Source organism: Pristiophorus japonicus, chromosome 21, assembly GCF_044704955.1.
Source record: "Pristiophorus japonicus isolate sPriJap1 chromosome 21, sPriJap1.hap1, whole genome shotgun sequence".
Taxonomy (NCBI): Eukaryota; Metazoa; Chordata; class Chondrichthyes; family Pristiophoridae; genus Pristiophorus; species Pristiophorus japonicus.
Window position 1 is genome coordinate 66,818,645 of NC_091997.1, and position 8,400 is coordinate 66,827,044.

The 8,400-nt window shown below is 48.4% G+C and overlaps 1 protein-coding gene across 7 annotated transcripts in view; it reads right to left on the reverse strand.

The window, feature by feature from the left end:
- The window catches only part of ppip5k1a (diphosphoinositol pentakisphosphate kinase 1a), a 173,860-nt gene extending 166,203 nt beyond the window's left edge, over window positions 1-7,657 (reverse strand). For all 7 annotated transcript variants that reach the window (XM_070864956.1, XM_070864960.1, XM_070864958.1 and 4 more), the window contains exon 1: window positions 7,586-7,657. The gene's annotated coding sequence lies outside the window, so the exon portion shown is untranslated. The remainder of the gene's footprint in view (window positions 1-7,585) is intronic.
- Window positions 7,658-8,400: the final 743 nt, after the last annotated feature.

The following is an 8,400-nucleotide window of genomic DNA, read 5'->3' on the forward strand; positions in this document are numbered from 1 at the left end:
AACCACTGCCGCCCCCACCTCCGCCCCTCCCATCGCTGACCTCCTCTAGCCCTACAACCCCTTCCCACCCCCTCCCGGGATTTCTGCGCTCCCCCAATTCTGGCCTCTCGAGCATCTCTTATTTCAATCACTTAACCATTAGCAGCCATGCGTTCAGCTATCTAGGCCCCAAAGCTCTGGAATTCTCTCTCTCAACCTCTCCACCTCCCTACCTCTCTTTCCTCCTTTAACACGCTCCTTAACACCTACCTTTGTCCAAGCATCTGCCCTAATATCACCTTATGTGGCTCGGTGTCAAATTTTGTTTGATAACGCTCCTGTGAAGCACCTTGGGACGTTTTACTACGTTAAAGGCACTATATAAACGCAAGCTGTTATTGTTGCTGCTAATTTTATTTTCTTAGTAAAACTGATTTGCAGCTTGATACACGGTCTGTTAGCTGTCCAGTCAGAGAGATCGGAAGCGTGCAGTGATAACCTGTACTATTACCAGCGTGTGTCTCATCAGTGAAAGGGTTCACTGCACACAAAGCAGTTTGCTTTCCCACATTACTTTGTGTATAAGGTCATATTTCTGTGTATAGGGATCAGGGCTATGGAGGTAGGTTATCGTGAAGGGCATAAGAAGTAGTATCTGTACAGCACCTGAACTGTAACAACAGCATGGAGTTTGTTAGTTATATTTCTAGCTAGAAGCTGTGTCAGCTGTGGCTCAGTGGGTAGCACACTCGCCTCTGAGTCAAAAGGTTGTGAGGTCAAGTCTTACACCAGAGACTTGAGCACAAAATTCTAGGCTGACACTCCCAGTGCAGTGCTGAAGGGAGTGCCGCACTGTCGGAGGGGTAGTACTGAGGGAGCGCCGCACTGTCGGAGGGGCCGTGTTTTGGATGTGACGTTAAACCGAGGCCCCGTCTGCCCTCAGGTGGACATAAAAGATCCCAGGGCACTATTTCAAAGAAGAGCAGGGGAGTTCTCCCCTGTGTCCTGGTGCCAATGTTTATCCCTCAATCAACGTAACAAAAAGACAGATTATCTGGTCATTATCACATTGCTGTTTGTGAGAGCGTGCTGTGCGCAAATTGGCTGCTGCGTTTCCCACATTACAACAGTGAGAACACTCCAGAAGTACTTCACTGGCTGTAAAGCATGAGACTTCCAGTGTTCGTGAAAGGCGCTATATAAATGCAAGTCTTTCTTTTACTACCATACCTTGTATCGTATTTCATCAATGTAGCTCCAGACACCCTGAGACTTTATTTCTTATCCAGTGTTCCATTGCATCGCACAATGTCAAAAGTGTCAGCCATGGGCTCAGTGGCCGATCTCTCACTTCTTGAATCAGAAGGTCATCGATTCAAGCCTTCCCCATTCCAGTGAGATAATCCAGGCTAGCACGACTGAGCAAGTGCTGCACTGTCGGAGGGGTCATCTTTTGCACAAGACGTTAAACCGAGGCCTCGTCTGCCCTCTCTGGACGTCAAAGGTCCCACGGCACTATCCACAGCAGGGGAGTTATTCCCCGATGTCCCGACTAACACCACTAATACAGATCACCTGGTCATTATCGCATTGCTGTGTGTGGGAGCTTGCTGTGCGCACATTGGCTGCTGCGTTTCCTACCATACAACAGTGACTACACTTCAAAAGTAATTCACTGGCTGTAAAGCACTTCGAGATGCCTCGAGGTTGTTAAAGGAGCTATGGAAATACAAGTTTTCTCTTTCTTTCATCAGATATTGTTCATTTCAATCCCGAAAATACATTGAGAAAAATCAGATGGAAACGTGTGAATACACAGCAGGTCCTTCAACATTGAAAGAAAAGGCAGGTCTGTGTTCAATAGGAGACTGTTTAGCAGCAGAAATCAGGACCAGAGAATCCAGGAAAGGAAAATCAGCATGATCTTAAAATGAGAGCTACGTCATTTAGGAGTAAATTATTTCACACAAAATGTCGTGGAAATCTGGAATAGTCACTGCCAGGCTATGGTTGCCAGGTCAATTGAAATTTTCAAGTCTGAAATCGGTAGTTTTTTCTTGTGTAAGGGATATCAAGAGATCTGGAGAGAAGACGGATAAATGCAGTTGAGGTACAAGTCAGCAACGATCGACTGAAGAGTGGAACAGGCTCGAGGGCTGAATGGCCTCCTCCTGTTCTTGTGTTGTGGTGAAGGGTTCCACCCGAAATGTTAATCTATCTTTAGATTTAGGAGTGACTCAATATCAGAATTTGCAGATGATACCAAACTGGGGGGATAGCGAGGAAGAATGAAATATAATACAAGACAACATTAGTAAACTTGCAGACTGGGTAGTTTACTGTCAAATGAACTTTAACATCGATACGTGATAGGAAAAATACAAAGATCACCTACACCTTAGAAAATAATTACATGGAATATACAGCCCAAAAACAGGCCCTTCATTCCAACCAGTCCATGCGCCTTTCCTCATCTAATTCTAACAACACATGCATACATACATACATACATATATCACCTTTAACTTTAGTGTAGTGAAACATCCCAAGGCGCTTCACAGAAATATTTTGAGACACAAAAATTTACACCGAGCCACATAAGGAGAAACTAAAGCAGGTGACCACAAAGAGGTCGGTCAGTTTTAAGGAGCGTCTTAAAGGAAGAAAGAGAGGGAGAGAGGCAGAGGTTTAGGGAGGGAGTTCCAGAGCTTGGGGCCTAGGCAACTGAAGGCACGGCCACCGATGGTTGAGTGATTATAATCAGAGGTGCTCAAGAGGGCAGAATTAGAGGAGAGCAGATATCTCGGGGGGGGGGGGGGGGGGGGGGGGGGGGGTTGTGGGGCTGGAGGAGATTACAGAGATAGGGAGGGGCGAGGCCATGGAGAGATTTGAAAACAAGGATGAGAAATTGGAAATCGAGGCGTTGCTTAACCGGAAGCCAATGTAGGTCAGCGAGCACAGGGGGGTGTTGGGCGAGGACGCGGGTAGCCGAGTTTTGGATCAATGCTAGTTTCCATAGGGTAGAATGTGGGAGGCCAGCAGGAGTGCGTTGGAATAGTCAAGTCTAGAGGTAACAAAGACATGGATGAGGGTTCCAGCAGCGGATGAGCAGAGGCAGGGGCGGAGACAGGCGATGTTACAGAGGTGGAAATAGGCAGTCTTAGTCATGCTGTGGATATGTGACCTCTAAGATGATAACCAAAAACCTTTGGGTCCAATAGCCTGTTTCTGTACTATGAATACTATGCAACACTATGTTTCACATTCTGATCAACTTCCTGCGCATTTACAGTAATTCCTGAGAGACAAGAGGATGGCTGGTGGAGGAAGTGCAAGAATGTCACACGGGCACAGCAGGGGACCTTCCTTTATGGTTATGGTTGAGCACATTGTTAGGACGAGGTCGGGCCGCAGGAGCGGCGAGAGATTGTAGAGGGACGTGATCGGGGCCCAGGAGAGAGCGCGAGTTTGGACCCAGAAAAGCCTAGGGCCCAGGGGCAGCAAGGGCCAGCCCACCCTACTGCGATATGTGTGCGCACTGGGTCCGTGCAGCAGAGCTGGTCTCCAGTCGTCTTGGGTAATCCTTGCCACTGGATAAAGGCCTAGCTTTGTCAAGCCCGTGTGGTGGCTTGACAAAGCTAGGCCTTTATCCAGTGGCAAGGATTACCCAAGACGACTGGTGTGCAACGGTCACCCCACGTTAAAAAAATCCACGCACAGGCATCTTCCACCCTTCAAGATTTCGTTCGGGACCTGGAATATTAGGTCCTTCATTGAAACACCTGTGAACTCATCCCTTTTTGGCGTGGAAGCAAGTCATCCTCGTTTTGAGGGACCGCCTATGATGATGATGATGAGAGGGAGCTTTACTCTGTATCTAACCCTGTGCTGTACCTGCCCTGGGAGTGTTTGATGGGACAGTGTAGAGGGAGCTTTACTCTGTATCTAACCCCATGCTGTACCTGCCCTGGGAGTGTTTGATGGGACAGTGTAGAGGGAGCTTTACTCTGCATCTAACCCCGTGCTGTACCTGCCCTGGAAGTGTATGATGGGACAGTGTAGAGGGAGCTTTACTCTGTATCTAACCCCCTGTACCTGCCCTGGGAGTGTTTGATGGGACAGTGTAGAGGGAGCTTTACTCTGTATCTAACCCCGTGCTGTACCTGCCCTGGGAGTGTTTGATGGGACAGTGTAAAGGGAGCTTTACTGTGTAAATAATTCTGTTGTACATGAACATGGAATGCTTGATGCTGACGTGGGGTAGCTAAAGTGGAAAGTGCCTCATTCCCTAGCACTAACGTCTCGATGAGCACAAAAATTTTTTTTAAATTCATTAATGTATTTTGACCTAAATTAAGCTGTAATTGTAAAATACAGTAATGCAGCAGTAGAGGTATAAACATTAATATCCAGATTTGAGGAGTTTGTTTAATGCGTCATACCCCGATTGTATTGTCATGGGTTACACAAGGCTGAGTGAAAGTTAGTGCTGTCCACTTTCCCTCAAAAATGCTGCCCTCTTTCAGCCAGGCATTGGGAGCAGGGCTTTTGTGTCAAACAATCGTGGTACTGTGCTGTGGTGTAGCTGGGGCCTAAAGAGCTGCCAAATTTGAAAGATATAATTAAAACTGCAAACGTTTGGAGATTGAAAAAAAAATGTAGGATACCGCTTATAAATTATCTTGATTTAAAGATATCTTCTCCTTAGGCAGTCCCCCAGAGTCAAGGATGACTTGCTTCCACACTAACATGAGTTCTAAGGTGACTGATGAAACCAATGCAGGACCTACAGTCTCTGTCACAGGTGGGACAGACGGTGGTTGGAGGGACGGGTGGGTGGGGGGTTTGGGTTGCCGTGCGCTCCTTCCGCTGTTTGCGCTTGGCTTCCACGTGCTCCCGGCAAAGAGACTCGAAGTTCGGCGCCTTCCCGGATGCTTCTCTTCCACTTTGGGCAGCCTTGAGCCAGGGATTCCCCGAGTCAGTGGGGATGTTGCATTTTTTTCCAAGGAAGCTTTGAGGGTGCCCTTGAAGCATTTCCTCTGCCCTCCTGGGGCTCGCCTGCTGTGACGGAGCTCAGATCAGGGTAGAGCGCTTGTTTCGGGAGTCTTGTAAAAATACCGTACTGATCGATTCACCCTATCCCTCTCTGAACCCGGCAATTTAATTTTGTGCTCGCTGAGTTGAGGGATACGACTGTAGGGTAATGGAATCGTTTTCCACTTCAAGCTCCCTGTGCCTCTATCAAGCAGGTTAAGTTTCACCAAATTCATATTATACAGGCTGTCTAATTTAATACCTTCCAGCACGAGTTGTCGGAGGGCAGTCTGTCATGTAGGGGTACATAAATAATCTAATAGCACTTCAATGTGGTGAAATCAGACCCTCTCCTAAAAAAAGATTTGTTTCACAACTTCAGAACATACCAAAACACTTTACAGCCAATGAAGTACTTTTGAAGTGTAGTCACTGTTGTAATGTAGGAAACGCAGCAGCCAATTTGCACACAGCAAGCTCCCACACACAGCAATGTGATAATGACCAGATAATCAGGTTTTTTGTGTTATGTTGATTGAGGAATAAATATTGGCCAGGACACCGGGGATAACTCCTCTGCTCTTCTTCAAAATAGTGCCCTGGGAGCTTTTACATCCACCCGAGAGGACAGACGGGTCCGCGATTTAACGTCTCATCCGAAAGACAGCACCTCCGACAGTGCAGCAGTCCCTCAGCGCTGCAGTCCCTCAGCGCTGCTCTGGATTGTCAGCCTAGACAATCCAATGTAACCCATTCTTTTCACAGATTTCAAAATGATGGAACTCATTCTCTCCCTCAGTCTTGGCCTCATCACAGCATCTACAGGTTTTTAAAACCAAATCTGTGTGTCACCTAATCATAACTTCTTCATTTGCCTTGCCTCTCTTCAACCTTGACGGTGTCCAGTACAATGGGTTTTAATCCTAAATCTAAATAATAAATAATAAACATGACCTTACCAGTGAATGTGATATCAGGGATGTGTACTGTGGTGTAAAATGGAACTTTTTAGTCAATTAAGATGCCTGCAATCTCATTCAGACTAACTGGATTTGTGAAGTCATTCCTAAGATGATAACCAAAAACTTAAAAAAATTAAGCACACATCAAAATCATCACTACAAAACAATTTATTTTCCTAGCATTAATACTGCGATGTGCAGCACCAAACTGAAGGTCTGGTGAGAGTCTAGCCACCTCCCCTTGACATTCAAAGGCATTACCATCACCGAATCCCCCACCATCAACATCCTGGGGGTCACCACTGACCAGAAACTTAACTGGATAAATACTGTGGGTACAAGAGCAGGTCAGAGGCTGGTTAGTCTGCACCGAGTGAGTCAGCTCCTGGCTCCCCAAAGCCTTTCCACCATCTACAAGGCACAAGTCAGGAGTGTGATGGAATACTCCCCACTTGCCTGGATGAGTGCAGCTCCAACAACACTCAAGAATCTCGACACCTTCCAGGAAAAAGCAGCCCACTTAATGGACACCCCATTCATCACCTTAAACGTTCACTTTCCCAGCATGACTGCTATGTGTACCATCCACAAGATGCACTGTAGCAATTCGCCAAGGCTTCTTCAACAGCATCTCCCAAACCCGCGACCTCTATCGCCGAGAAGGACAAGGGCAGCACCACCTGCAAGTTCCCCTCCAACCTGACTTGGAAATATATCGGCCATTCCTTCAGTGTCACTGGGTCACAATCCTGGAACTCCCTCCCTAACAGCACTGTGGGAGCACCTTCACCACACGGACTGCAGCGGTTCAAGGCGGCGGCTCACCACCACCTTCTCAAGGGGCAATTAGGGATGGGCAAAAAATGCCAGCCTTGCCAGCTATGGCAGTGAACAAATTTTTTTTAAATGCTCACTTACTGTTTATTGTTGAATTGGCAAATTGAAAGCGTCGATAAACAAACATTCAACAGTGCACCTTAAAGAAAAATCAACAAGTGCCCAAAACTTCACAACCGCAGGACATTTACAGACTGAATGTCTCTTTAAAAAAAAAATAAACTCTTTTAAAACAAACAAACGTTATTAAACTATTTGGCAGGGGCACCAGAATGATCGCTTCACTTGCTACGAGACTTCAGGCTGGCACAACCCCAGTGTTGCGAGGACGGACTCGTACCCGGTGCCACCATCATCTCTCCCAGTGCAGGACCCCCAATGGGAAGGGGCTCCGAAGCACAGGGGCACCTGCACCTCCAAATGGGGAAGGCCAACGTGCAGCATTTTGGACAAAGCCCTTCAATGCCAACAACAAAAACCCTGAGGTGTGACAGTGAGCTGGTGACAGTCCCCTCCTCACCCCAACATGGAGAAAGAAAGAATAAGACTTGGATTTATAGAGCAGGTGGGCCCCCCCCCAGCCCCTGACATCAGGGAGCAACATCTCAGCCCCCAGCATTGCACCCACAGACCAGGTGCAAACACTCTCTTTATCCCTTTAGAGAGGTTTAATAAATAACATAAAATGCTAGTTCAAAACAGAGAACACTGAGCCCAGTCATAAAGTCACCTATCAAAGCAAAAGACAGTCATTTTGAATGTGAAATACTCACTGCACGGCCGGGGAGGCTCATTTCCCAGTGAAGTTTGCTTCACTCTGTCTAACCTCCATCTCCCAGGCTTCACTCAGCCTTTAGGCCCCGGTTAGAAACGCCCCTGACAACCGGCCAGCCAACCCGCCCCGCCGCCGGAACTGGGCTGTCTGCTGATTGACAGCCCTAGGGGCGGGGCCCGTGGGGGGGGGGGGGGGGGGGCGGGGCTCGGAGGCCCAGGGGGCGGGGCTCGGGCGTCACCTGCCAATCACAGCGGGCGCTCACCTGCCGGGCAAAATGGGGAAACAGCGCCAACTCAACGTTCGGCGGCGGGCGGCCGTAACTGCACCCACAGGGCAGTGCAGCCAAGGTTCACCAGACTGATTCTGATACGGTGTGCGGAACTGCACAGAGAGAGGGTGCACTCCGCTGCCCTTAACAGGTGTTGCCTCAGGCTCCTTCCAGGGTGCTACATGGGACATCGCCCATATCTCGCCATCTGTAGTGCATCATCATCATCATAGGCAGTCCCGCGGAATTGAGGAAGACTTGCTCCCACTCTTAAACTGAGTCCTTAGGTGGCTGACCAGTCCAATACGAGAGCCACAGTCCCTGTCACAGGTGGGACAGACAGTCGTTGAGGGAAGGGGTGGGTGGGACAGGTTTGCCACACACTCTTTCCGCTGTCTGTGCTTGACTTCTGCACGAGACTCGAAGTGCTCAGCGCCCTCCCGGATGCACTTCCTCCACTTAGGGCGGACTGGTCTTTGGCCAGGGACTCCCAGGTGTCGGTGGGGATGTTGCACTTTATCAGGGAGGCCTTGAGGGTGTCCCTG